Here is a 13,056-nt window from a genome sequence, read left to right as displayed (position 1 = left end):
CACTGTCTGTCATTAGTGTTAAGTCCAGAAGCCTTGATACAAACTTCTCCAGGTCACACTTCAGCCATCACTAACTTGGGGAACTCTGGCTTCACCCACACTTCTCCCCTGCCCCCCAAGTAAGGTAAAGGCCTCTCTGTCCAATGCTCCCAGTACTCCTTTGTTGAACTTTCACACAAGTAGAAAGATGCCTACTCGGGATCATTCTGCACTAGAATGTGAGGTCCAATCACCACTACACTGCTAGCTCCTGCACAGGGACCACTCCAATAGCTGGAAAGGTCGGACCCATCTCCTCAAGCAGTACAGTCCATATGATCCATATAGTGTTAAAGCTGGAAAATAGGGCAAGCTAGCTTCATTGTTGCATCCCATTAAACTTTTCCAAATAGAATGGGGAACCGATGAGATTCTGTAAGGTTACCCAAAAGGTTCCTGAGAATTAGACCTGATGATTCATCCATTTACCATCTAACACTGGGCTTAACTGAAAAGCATGACTTGGTTATAGGTTTCATTTTAGAAACATCTTGTTTACCTATCTGAATGTCAGCTCCAAGTTATGTCTGCACTTTGCTTTTCCTCTCCGGCTGAGCAAGCTGCTGTTAAAATCCTCTGAGTGTGAGTATGCTGGTATCACCCTCCAGGGAATTCAATTTCTAAGAAAAGCGCATTCATTCGGCATTGGACAAGATGAAAAGAATGAAGACTTCAAGCAAGTTGGGGGTTAGGGAAATAAAACTCAAGGTCTCAATGAATCCCCATCACCCTCAAGTTTCCAAAGAATGTTGTTTGGGTGGGTTGGAATAATTAAACTTGCAAACTATGTGACTGGGATATAAATCCCTTTTATTCTTCAGAAGGAAGAATTCACAGCCAACCACGACAGTCCTTTTTTTTTTTTTCCCCGTTATTATTATTTTTAATTGTGGTAAAATATACTTACTATAAAATGTACTACCTTAACCACGTTTAAGTATAGTTCAGTGGTATTGAGAACATTCGCTTTGTTGTACAATCATCACTACTATCAATTTCCAGTATTTTTTCATCCTCCTAAAGTTAAACTCTGTACCTACTACACAATAACTCTCCATTCCCTCATACCAGCCCCTGGAAACCACCATTCTGCATCTGTCTCTGTCATTTTGACTACTCTAGGCACTTTATGTAAGTGGAACCACACAGTATTTGTCCCTTTGAACTTAGCATGTCTTCAAGTTCATCCACATTGTAGCATTTGTTAGAATGCCCTTCCTTTTCAAGGCTGAATAATATTTCATTGTTTGTCTATACCATATTTTATGTATCCATTTATCCTTCGATGGACATTTGGGTTGCTCCCACTTCTTGGTTACTGTGGCTAATGCTGCTATGAAGATGGGTGTGCAAATATCTCTTCAAGATCCTGTTTTCAATTCTATTGGATACTTAGAAGTAGAATTGCTGGATTATGTGGTAAGTACACTGTTAATTTTTTGAGGGACCACCTTACTGTTTTCCATAGCAACTGTATTATTTTACATTCCTACCAGAGCATAAGAATTCCAATTTATCCATATCCTTGTCAACATTAGCCATTTTGGGGGTTTCGGTGTGTGTGTGTGTGATTTTTTTTAAATAATAGCCATTCTTATGGCACTCCTTTATCTTTTTCTTTAACTTTAAAACTAGTTAATTAAACTTTTGTCCCACCTACACAGTTGGCTAAGAATATTAGCAAATCTTGTTTTCATGAGTACGCTGAATAATCATCTTCTGAGAGGTAATTTTAATAAAGCTGTTAAGGTAAAAAAAAAAAAAAAAAGTGGACACAAAACCATCTTGCATCAATCTGAAACCACCATTTCTGAGTTTATGTAATAGGTACTCCTTCTCAAAAACTCAGTTTCCTCATTTGTGAAATGAAGCTGCAAATACCCATGTCTTAATGTTGTGGGAGAATTAAACTGCAAAATTATGTAATGCACTTAGCATGTGCCTGGCATCTAATAAGCACTAAAAGAATAACAGATGTAAAGAAAAGAAAGGTTTCATTATTGCTAGAATACCACTAAAAGGTAAGTCACAAAAAGATCTCATATTTAGCATTTTATATATTCATGTATTTTTGAAATTTATTCAGATCATCTTATTTGATACAACTGATACACATACTCATCAAACCTCAAAGTTGTCACCATAACCACAACAGCATTTTCTTATATATAAACATATAAAGATAAATATTCTCTAGAGTAGACAGGCTGTCAGAAATTAAGCAGTGGTAGGATAGTATAAAATTGCACCATTCTTCACAATTTGAAAAGGGATAACATGAATTTATCATATATTTTATACTTAATCTGGTATAGCACAAGGGTAGGGCACATTGTGAGACAAAATTGCTTTCTTGTGGTCTCTCGGTTAATTAATTAAAGAGTTAATGACAAAGGGCTATCTTCTAAAGTATGGCTTAGGCTAAATTCACATACTGTACTTAAAAAAAAAGCTTAATCTGTTGAAGCCTGTCTAGATATCTTTTACTTTGCATCTTTATCAAGATTTAGACATCATTTAAACCAAATTCCTACCAAATAACTGCTGTTTGTTCTTTCTATAAATTTACTAGCAAATTAGTAAAAGATAAAATATGTGGGAACCTGAAGCAGTTATAAAACGTGTATGCATGCACGCTTCACATTTAAGCAAAAGAAAATAGATTTTAAAATAAAAATTAACTCAAAAGGGTATTCATTCATCATCAAAACACTTAGAGACCCTTTACATCCATGTAAGCACTCCACATGTATTAACACTTTTAATCTCTACCTAAGGATTCTGATTTGGGTTCCATTAATATTACTACATTTTCAGTTACTCCTTACAGTTTTGACACATTATTTACATACCCCACTGAGAAACATCCATGTAAAATAACACTCTAAAACCTTAATTATGTTACTGGCTCCAGGTTTCTGGACAGTCTTCATCCTTCCATCTCAACTATCATAAACTCTTATTGACCTCTTTCTCCCATCCACCCAAGGAAGTGGTTCAAAACCTTGAGATGCCTGATGATGGTATTTGTTTAGATTTGTTAGTTCAGGTTCAATCAGGAAACAGTTTCAACCATTGTTATGTTAAAATGCTTTAAATTTACCTTCTAATTTCAATGATCATGGTATATGGATATATTATTTCTAAAACTCTCTTTGGTGGTTCAAAATTTAACAAGGGATCTCAGCTGATTTTTCAAAGAACTCTTTAGCCAATGCTAGGAAGGCTCACGCTCATGTTACGAATGTCTATCATCACCGGGTCTCAGTGATCACTGAGCCAGGCAGAAGGAACAGGGATGAAATGTGACTGAATACAAAACATGCCCTCTAAAACAAAGTCCTGACATTAGCTTCCCCACTCTAGAAGATAGAAAGACTGTATATTCTCCGCAAAACTGTGTTTTGAGTACTTGGCACTTCCTTCTATCCCCACCTCCCTCTGTGTTTTCAGTGTAATTTGACCAACAAGAAGGAACCAACAAATAAGAATGTCAGTGCTAACAGACAAAACCGTCAATCACGGTCTTTACTTTTTCCTCCTTCCTTGCCTTTTGAAATCTGAATCCTACCTCTAGAGGCAGCCACAGTAAACTCTAGCATTCACATCCTTGGAAGTAGGTCTGCTATTCAGATCCAGTTATATAACAGCCAGAGTCTAAACCTCAGAACTCCAACCTCTGAGAAAGAACCATGGTCGCCACACAATTTGGGGAGCAGAGCCCGGACAGAAGCCAGGTCGCTGGAATCCAATTCTCTCGCCAGCTGCCCGGGTCCTGCAACACGGCTCAAGCCACCCAGATATGTGGCTTGTGAATCCTGACATTTTATCCAAAGAGCTAAATTATATATAAACCCTCTTGTTCGATGGTGATATTTCCCCGGCCCCCTTTGCATATTGTAATTTCATCAGTCGTCTTAATGACCTTTACAGCAGTTTTCATTTCCCCAGGATCCAGCACAGAATCACAAACTGCTTTTAACTCTTATGTCTCCTGAGTGGTCTTTAAACCAAAACAGTTCTTCAGCTGTGTCTCTCGTGCCATTGATATTTTTGAAGAATACAAGCCAGTCATTTTAGAGAATATCCTTCAATTGGGTTTCTCTGATGCTTCTTCACGATTAGATTCAGATGCCCCCATTCTCAACTGGGTATGACATCCAGACGCATGGGACACCACTGCCACTTACTGCGATGTTAATTCTGATACCTGTTTCAGGTGTTGTCCAGGTTCCCCAGTGGACTGTTACTATTTTTTTTTCCTTTTGTAACCAAGTATTACATTTGGGGGGAAGGCAAAACTCGCTTTGATTTCAGAAACTGACTCGGGCATTTGGTTGGTTAATACGTCCTTGCTGAGCACCATTACTTGCTGGGCATTATGGTGGCATTGGAGATACCACAAAGGGATACAGATGTATCTCTGCCTCTGGGGAGTTTACATTCTAGTTAGGAAAGCAGACAATGAGCAAATAAATAAATAAAGCAAACACTGTGTGGTCTGGTGACAAGTGCTTCCCAGAAAATACAGCAGAGACAGGCACAGGGAGGCCTGAGGAAGAAGCAATTGAATTTTTAAATGCTCTGGTGGCCTTAGTCCATCCCCAAAACAGTACAGAAGAGATCTTCTGCAAGCAGAAATTGTATCTTGTCACTTCCTGCTTAAAAACCAAGAGTAAGGACTTCTCTGCACGGAGTGTCAGGCCTCGCCACGTGCAGCTCCGGTCATCTTCCCCGGCGGTTTATGCTATGGCAGTAACACCTGTGCCCCCCAGTGGGCCCTGTTGTGCCCCCCATTCTTAAGCCCCTCACCCTACTTGCAGGACCTCCTCTCCCTTGTCCCTTCACAGCATCTCCCTTGGGACCCCCCTTCGATGCTCACTGGACAGAGGAAAGGAATCCAGTCCCCAAACTCCATCCTTCTAACACAACTGAAAACAGAGTCCTAAATTATGTGAAGCATTACAACAGCAACTATTTACAATGATCTGTTTTACACATAATTTTATGCAAAATTTTATATTACATACAAAAGTACTTCGTTACATTTTTAATTATCCTAAGCAGAGCACTTGATGAAATGTGTTTGATTTTTCCCTCTTCTCTGCGTTAAAAAAACTAATTTGCAGAGATAATTCCACATGATTCACATACAGACTAAGAAAAAGTAGCAAGCATTTCTTGAACTAGAATTGCCTGTAAGTAACCATCATGAATATGAGAGCATCCATAAGCATGGAGTGCAGAATCCCACCTACAGAAACTGACTGAGTCACCCTTCACCTCTATCCAACAAGTCGTCTCAAAGTCCTTATTATGTGCTTTGTCCTATGTTTGATGCAGCGGGAGTTTAGAAAAAGTGTAGGGTAGGAACCCCACTTTTAAAAAGGTGAGACAATATGGTGAGATGTTAAAATACATGGTATCATTAAAACCCTAATAAAAAATCTTAGGACTACTTTTTAGATAATTAGACATAATTACATAAACAATTACAATTTTAAGTATGGGTAGTTAACAAAATTAAAATTGCACATCTTGCTTACTGTTCATTTTTGCTGTGTGTACGTTTGCTAGGGGATGAAGGGAGTTGGGGTTTTTAGTTTCTCTGAACAGAGGGCTTCCTTTGTAGACAAAGACTGTCTTCACTAGGTAGTATATTTGCAATTTAGAAATGCCTGGCCTGGGCCTTGCCTCCTCCCTGTCCACAGGACCCGTGTGCCCAGGCCCCTGGCTGTTCTTCCACAAACTTCCTCCTCCCCCAGAGGCCACTCACAAGATATCAATCTGTGGCTACGACTGATCAGAACCGCTTACCTGGGTAATCATTTCTACTGCCTGTAAAAAAGGTGACTTGAATTTCCACCTCCAGCCTCTTCCCCACACAAAGATGATTTGCAAATGAGGAAAGAAATGGGAAAAATTAAGGGGGAGGTGGCAAGAGAAGTCAGGTGAGAATGTGGTAATGCAGGCCTCCACTCAGCCCACCACTGAGCTCCTGAGGGAGGTAAAGGTTCTGTCTCCACTGAGGGCCAGATTCCTTCTACCTGTCCACCCCAGAGGAGAAAAACTCACCCACACCGACCCCGCCTCTGGCCTTTTCTGTCTAAGGGTTAGTCCCTTAGGTGTGCCAACATCACCCAGATTTCACAACATTTCCCTAATGAGTTGTTTTTCAATTCGCTAAAATTTTAGGTTTCCACCATTTAATGCTGTGCAGATACAACATTGTGTACGTGAAAATATTAAGGCAAGGAAGAAGAAAGAAGAGTAAGAAATACCTTCCTTTTCAATCTCTAAATTCTTAACTTTAAATGTGTTTAGGTAGATGAGCTCAAAACATCACAGGCTTTTTCTAAGGAAGTAAAAGTACGCATATTTATAAACATACATACAACAACTTTTCCATTTTTAAAAAGTTCTTAAAAGTGGATTGATTTGCCACGGGTCAGAACATGAACTTACCCAAATAAGATTCTTAGCACAAATCAATGTCTCCCATGATAATGCAAACAGAAGGATACAGTTAAGACCAACCTGAGATACAGTGAAGTAAAATATCAATATGAAACCAGGACCAATAAAAGATGCAAAGTCTTTCAATCTTCACAGACTCCTTAAAGAGTCCCCCTACCCCGCCCCCACCCCACGCCCGCAGCCGCGCCTGCGCAGGAGTGCCCCCACCTTCCTGAAAATGAAATGAAAACCCTGTATTCCTCCGACAGGTGTGAACCCCACCTGCCAGGTCTGCACAAAGCTCCGCCCTGGCAGCTAAAGTTTTACGCACTCGTCTCTCTGTCACTGGTAGGGAAAGGATTAGTTAACTGCGGGGGGCCGGAGAGGGAAATGAACTTGCGGCTCCGGTGTAAACAAGTCGCTGACCTCCGGAACCCTGAGCACACGCTGTCCTCCTGCGGCGGAGCGGAACGGTACCTCCCGGTTCCCGCTCCCGGCAGGAAAGAGCCGCTCTGCAGGCTTGGCCTCCGGTGAACCAGGGCTGGGGGTCGCCTTGCAGGGCAGACACTGCTTCCTGGTCGCTGTCACTCTGACAGCCTGCAGTGACAGGCCTCGCAGACTCGGGGCGACTGGGGTTGTCAGCAGATGTTGACCATGTCACTGCATGTATTTCCCAGAGCAGGTTATAAAGACTGTGCAGGTTTTGTAAAGAGAAAGAAAGAAGGCCAAGAAAGCTGATCAACTTACACCAACGCTAGGTTGTTTTGGAGTTACATATCATCTCATCTTCCTGGGAAACCGGAAGCAAGTTAAAATCTGCTTTGATTAGAGAGAAGATTCTGAATTGGGATATAATCTGGCAAGTATAAACACACATGTGAAATCCACTGGGCAGAATATTTGAAACCAAGGACAGACTCACAAAAGCTAAGATGCGTCATCACCCTACCTACCCTAGCAAGATTCTCAGGACCCACCTCTGGAGAGCCAATTCAGCAAATCTGGGTGGTGCCTGAGAATCCACATTTTCCTAAGCGCCCCGAGGATGTTCTTATGTTCAGGCAAGTTTGGGTAAGATGGGATTGGACCAATTACGTTCTCTAACACTTAATTCTCTTTATGATACTTCTGCCTCCAAATCCCATTTAATAACATCAATTAGGTTAGCTCTTAAATGTCAACAATAACATCTTTGTTTTCTTCTAACTCCTCAAATAACAATACAATTTTGGTAACACCCATGTACAGTAAGAAGTTAAGTAACTTGTGCAAGGTTACACAAGTAGTAAGTGCTGGTGATTCAAACAGATGTGACTCCAACAGCTGTATTTGTAACCATCAGATATACAGCCTCCTCTTTCACAATCAGAAATCCTGTTTGTTTTTTACAAGTGATGGCAATAGATATATTCTCAAAAGTTAGTAAGTTTAGGAACACATCTGAAGTATTAGTCCTTTCAAATTACTGGCTATGCAGAGTCCCAGAGATCCAACAATATCTCTAACAAAAGGTTTTTATCTAGTGCTGCCTTCAAATTTCTGCTTCAAGGTAGGTTTGATCCTGGGCTCCATGACTTTCCCAGGAAGTAAAAATGATGTCATCAAAAGGTCAACGGCCCCTCCCAGAAAAACAAGTCCCTTAGAGGAATTACAGTGTGCTATAATTTAGCCCCCAAATTTGAACAGTTTAACAAATGGATGTCTTGGTCTTTATACCAATTTATTAAAAAAAAAAAAAAAAAAAGAGTGGTATTTAAAACATTTTTGTAACTTCTTTCTTCCACTTTATCTAACACTGAATTTTAAAAAAGAAAAAGAAGCAAACTTTTCCACTCATCCTGCCTAAATTTTTTTAAAAAGATTTGATATGTCAAATTCTTCTAGCCTCCCCATAAAAGTCAATCAAGTTTGAAAAGGATACAAAAAAAAGAACTAAAATCAAACTCATGATTCATTCAACAGGTATTTATTTATTGAGGACCTATATGCTAGGCACTGTTTTAGGTGCTACAAACAAAGCAGGAAGTGAAACAGACAAAACCCTCGCCCTCAAGGAGCTCACATTCTCTTAAAAAACATTTACCCTAAACAAATAAGAAAATACATTTGTCAGGTGGTGATCAGTGCTATTGAGTAAAGTCGACTGACATGGGCTCAAAGGTCTCCCGAGTAAGGGCCACCTCTGCAGAGGCGTGAGGGGGACGGGGCAAACCATACATCACGTAAGGAGAGCACATCCCCAAAGAGGAAGGAAGGTGCCCGCAGATACCCCCACCCCACGCAGACCACATCCCCGCAAGTCTCCCAGCAGCCTAGGACCGAACCCAGCGATCTTTCCTTTCCCTCAGCACCTGTCTCCCCATCCAGTCAAGCAGGCGTCCTGCAGACTTCATCTCCGCTCCCCCCAACCTGAGCAACATGAAGCCTTGACCACAAACCTGGGTGACTGCAGAAGCCTCAAATTGGTCTCCCCATATTCTCTATGCCCCCCCCAAAGCCATCCTCCACCAAGAAGCTCTGACCCTCTAAAATCACTATGTAACCATAGATGGCCCTTCCCCAAGGAGCTCAGTGCTCCCACTGCTCTTTGGAATACAGTCTGGCTCCTCCGTGTCTGGGCCACAAGCCCTGGCCTACCTCTTAGATCATTCATGCCCCTCTGTCCCCAAAGCCCGCTAGCCTCGAAGCGACCTTGGCCTTCTTTCACCTTCTCGGATGGGCCCAGCTCCTGTCTGCTGGGGAGCCTTCGCTCCTGTGTTCCTTCTGCCTAAAGAAAGGCCTCCCCCATCTGCCCTGGCATGCTCTCCTTCCCCTCCCTCGCATCTCAAGCTAAACGTCACCCCCGGGTGACTGTCCTGAGCTCCCTGTCACATGCGATCCTACATCACACTTAGTCCACACTAATTCTCCAGGCACTGTCACAGCTACACTGACAACATCACCTCTGCAGCGGAACGCCTGCCCTGCCCCAACAACCTCACCTCCGCAATGGCAAGGACCACATCAGTGATACTCATTTCTGCATCGCCAGTACCTTAAAAATAGCAGATCTGGTTCAGTAAACATCTGGGAAGAGATTAAGCCTTCCTTTTCACGCTTCCCTGTCTTCTCTCTCAAGAAAATACAGCTGCGTTTTTCCCACTGTATTGTATACGCCTCACAACTTCCTTTTCTGACAACGAGAGTTAGAAACTATGAAAAAGCTATGATGAAAATAATGAAGTCCCAAATTGAGACATTCCAGGTTGAGCCATTTAGACCATGTTTCTCGTCAATTTCATCTCCTGTTCTAGAATCCTCTTCCAAAGGGCCTCCAGGGAGCACTGGATGCAAATCACTCAGCTTGTCCAAGCTCCCTGGACTAAAGGCCCGGGGCGGGAAAGTAACTGGAACAAGACCACACAGCCTATTGGTACATAGGTCCAGCCAACAGGTCCATCCCTGTCAGACTATCCTTCTGACAGCTAGCACCTCCCCTCACAGAAAGTCCCCAAACCCTCAGAATAAATGCCCCAAGTCAAGCTTTCCTAAGGAACACTGCAATGTTATAAAAATCCGAAAGTACCTTTTATATTTAAACAAAAGCAAAACAGAAGGACTTTATCACTCTCCTTTCTTGCAGCTGCCACTGGCCTGAAGTCACATAAGTAGCTCCTTGTCTCTGCACTGCCATGGAGCTTTCTCTAAGGGACAGAAGCCCAGGAACATCCAGGCCCAGGGCCCAGGCCACCCGGAGCCGAGCTGCATCAGCTGAGCAGGCAGCTGCAACACACCTTGATCGAACACTGCTCCTCAGAAGAGCCATCAGCACAACTACAAGAGGAATGGAACGAGGCCTGGGCGTCTGGATGCTCCCGACACCCTGATTTTTATGATTCCTGTGGAAAATCCTATCACCTTCATGCAGGTCCATTTATGGTGGAATCCAACCACCCCTCCCCTTCCCAGATCACCCCCAAACAGCCACCAGTCTGCTACAGTAACACCACCGGCAGCCACCACCGGGCCGCCAGGCGACGTATGCTTGGGTCGGAAGCCCTTTCAGAGAAGCGACCCTAAATGGCCTCGTGCCATCCTCGGGAGCTTCAAATCCCAGTACACTAACACCCCAGAGTGGCAACTCCAAAAGAATTTCTGCTCTGACCCAGGCTCCCCGGGAGACGGTAAGCCAGGCTCGGCCTGAGACCGGAGGAAGCCCGCTTCATCTCCAACAGCAGATCCCAAGAGGACCGACTCCCGGAGGCGGAGCGGGCACCCCACTCCCATCAGCCCCAGCAGCTGGGCCAGAGCCGCAGGACCTCAGGCTTCAGGCAACGCACGGGTTCCCCAAGGGAGCTGTGTGACAGCAATACTCTATTTAAAGATTGAAAGAGCTAAACTATCTAAGAAGATCAAAGATTTGCCATTTTGGGGGATGAGGAGGAGGGTGTCAATGGGGAAAAAAGGAGAAACATCTGTAACAAAAATAAATTAATTAAATAAATAAAACAAATCGGCAGCAAAAAAAAAAAAGATTCTCCGTTTTGCTGACCACGCTTGAGGACTGAGAGGAAGGGGACGTAACTTTAAGGAGTTCCCTGCTGTCCTGGAGGGAGGCAGCATGATGGAGGGGAACCCTAGAGTCCCGCCCTGGGGCATGTCACTCAACCTTCTACTGCTCACTTTCCTCGTCAATAAACTGGGGTTAACAACATCTCTCTTGGTATCACAGTGAAACATCAAATGAAACAAAGGAAGTCATCCTCCAACATAGTGACTGGCACATACTAAGGCATAAATTAATGCTCACGTCCACCTTCAACGCCTTTGGAGAACTTCCTTTCTTTAGTTCCAAGCATTTGTTTTCTCTTCTCTTTCATTAATTTCTCAAATTCTTCTGTTGAAATAAACAACCCGCAATGCCATATATTTTCCCTAAGGACATGTATGGAAAAGACATCGAGCTACATGTCCAACGGTGGTCACTGCAGCATTGTTTGTGGCCTTCAACAAAAGGAACGCCTCATACCTAGAATTCTATTACAGCACGTCAGATGAAAGAGGTAGTTTAGTAGGTACTAATACAAGGAAAAGAGCTTTAAGACAGAACTTTACATAGTGTGATCAAACATGGATATAACATGGATTGAGCAAAAAAGGGAAAAAAGAAGAGAAAACTCATGGACACAAACAACAGTGTGATGATTGCCAAGGAGAGGGGAGTGGAGGAGGGTACAGTGGAGATAAATGGTGATAAACAGAGACTTGATTTGGGGTGGTGCACACACAGTACAGTGTGCAGATGATGTGTTGTAGAATTGTGCACCTGAAACTTGTAGAATTTTGTTAACCAGTGTCACCCCAATAAATTCAATAAAAAGGAAAAACTGTTTAAGGTATAAAAATGTCAAATCACTATATTGTACACGTGAAACTGATATAACCAATATAAGATTGTATGCCAACTATACTTAAATTTTTTTTTAATTTTAATAAATTAAGGATGGTGAGAGGGTAAATGTATCCTGGATTATCCAGGTGGGCCCAATCTAATCACACAGATCCATAAAATCAGAGACCCTTTCCTGGATTTGACTACAGAAAAGTAGTCAGAGAGAAGACAGAGGAAGAACCCATGAGCCAAACATTACTGGCAGCCTCTGGAAGCCAGAAAAGGCCAAAAGCCTTGGACTCATTGATTTTAACCCAGGGTGACCCATGTCGGGTTCTGATCTACAGAAGCATAAATTTGTGTTGTTTCACAACACTAACACTGTGGTAATTAATTACGGCAACAATAGAAACTAATTCAGAGGGGAAAAGGGGTAAATTACTTATAATGTTAGATCTTATTCACTATATGTATATTGCTTTTTTTTTTTTTTAACTCTCCTTTAGTTGGGTGGAAGGGAAGAAATTCTTTGCCCAGTTTCTAAGTCATAAGTCCCTGACTTCAAAAGTCTTCATGTTGCACTTGGCTCCGTCTGCCTGAAAAATCCAGGCTTTCTTTCTTCCACAGAGAACAATATTCTACTTACACACAGAGGCTAACTCAAGTGTCATCTCCTAGGTAGGGACTTCCTCCTGAGGAAGTTCACCTATACAGCTTGGTCCACCTGCTGTATGGTGAACTCCTTGAAAACAGGGTTTGAGGCTCATTTGCCTCTGCAAACCCAACACCTCATAATAGGCATGACATGTGGTTAGTAATTAGTAAGTGTTTGCTCAGCTGAATGAATGACTACTGGATAGCATTAAATGCAAACCAACCTAGTAAATCTCAGTTTTAAATTAACAAGGAGTCTTCTGTTGGGAAAAGACTCCTGTTAGTTATCTCACCTGCATTATCCAGATATGTGTCCCATAAAGGGAGAAGTTCTATCCTTCAACCCCACAAATCACAGCCAAGAGATCAGAGTTTAAACTGTCTTTCAAAATCAAATTTTGACTTTGATTTATTAAGAATACTGATTATCAAGGACACTGCTCAGAGCTTAGAACTTCACATTTCTGGTATGACTCTTCTGATGCCTGCGGCAAACATCTGTGAGTTATGTTTAAATCAGACTACTTGCTGCAGTG

General features: G+C 42.3%; 1 protein-coding gene across 6 annotated transcripts in view; it reads right to left on the bottom strand.

The window, feature by feature from the left end:
• SGMS1 (sphingomyelin synthase 1) overlaps positions 1-13,056 on the bottom strand; it is a 264,910-nt gene that overhangs the window by 150,716 nt on the left and 101,138 nt on the right. Inside the window, exon 1 of one of the 6 annotated variants that reach the window (XM_036264652.1) lies at positions 5,857-6,360. The exons of the other annotated variants lie outside the window; for them this stretch is intronic. The gene's annotated coding sequence lies outside the window, so the exon portion shown is untranslated. Of the gene's footprint in view, positions 1-5,856; positions 6,361-13,056 lie in introns of those variants that run through there. 6 annotated transcript variants of the gene reach the window in all.

Source organism: Molossus molossus, unplaced genomic scaffold (genome assembly GCF_014108415.1).
Source record: "Molossus molossus isolate mMolMol1 unplaced genomic scaffold, mMolMol1.p scaffold_m16_p_17, whole genome shotgun sequence".
In the NCBI taxonomy this organism is placed as follows: domain Eukaryota; kingdom Metazoa; phylum Chordata; class Mammalia; order Chiroptera; family Molossidae; genus Molossus; species Molossus molossus.
The sequence above is the reverse complement of the archived record's forward strand: the minus strand, read 5'-3'. Positions and strand labels throughout refer to the sequence as shown.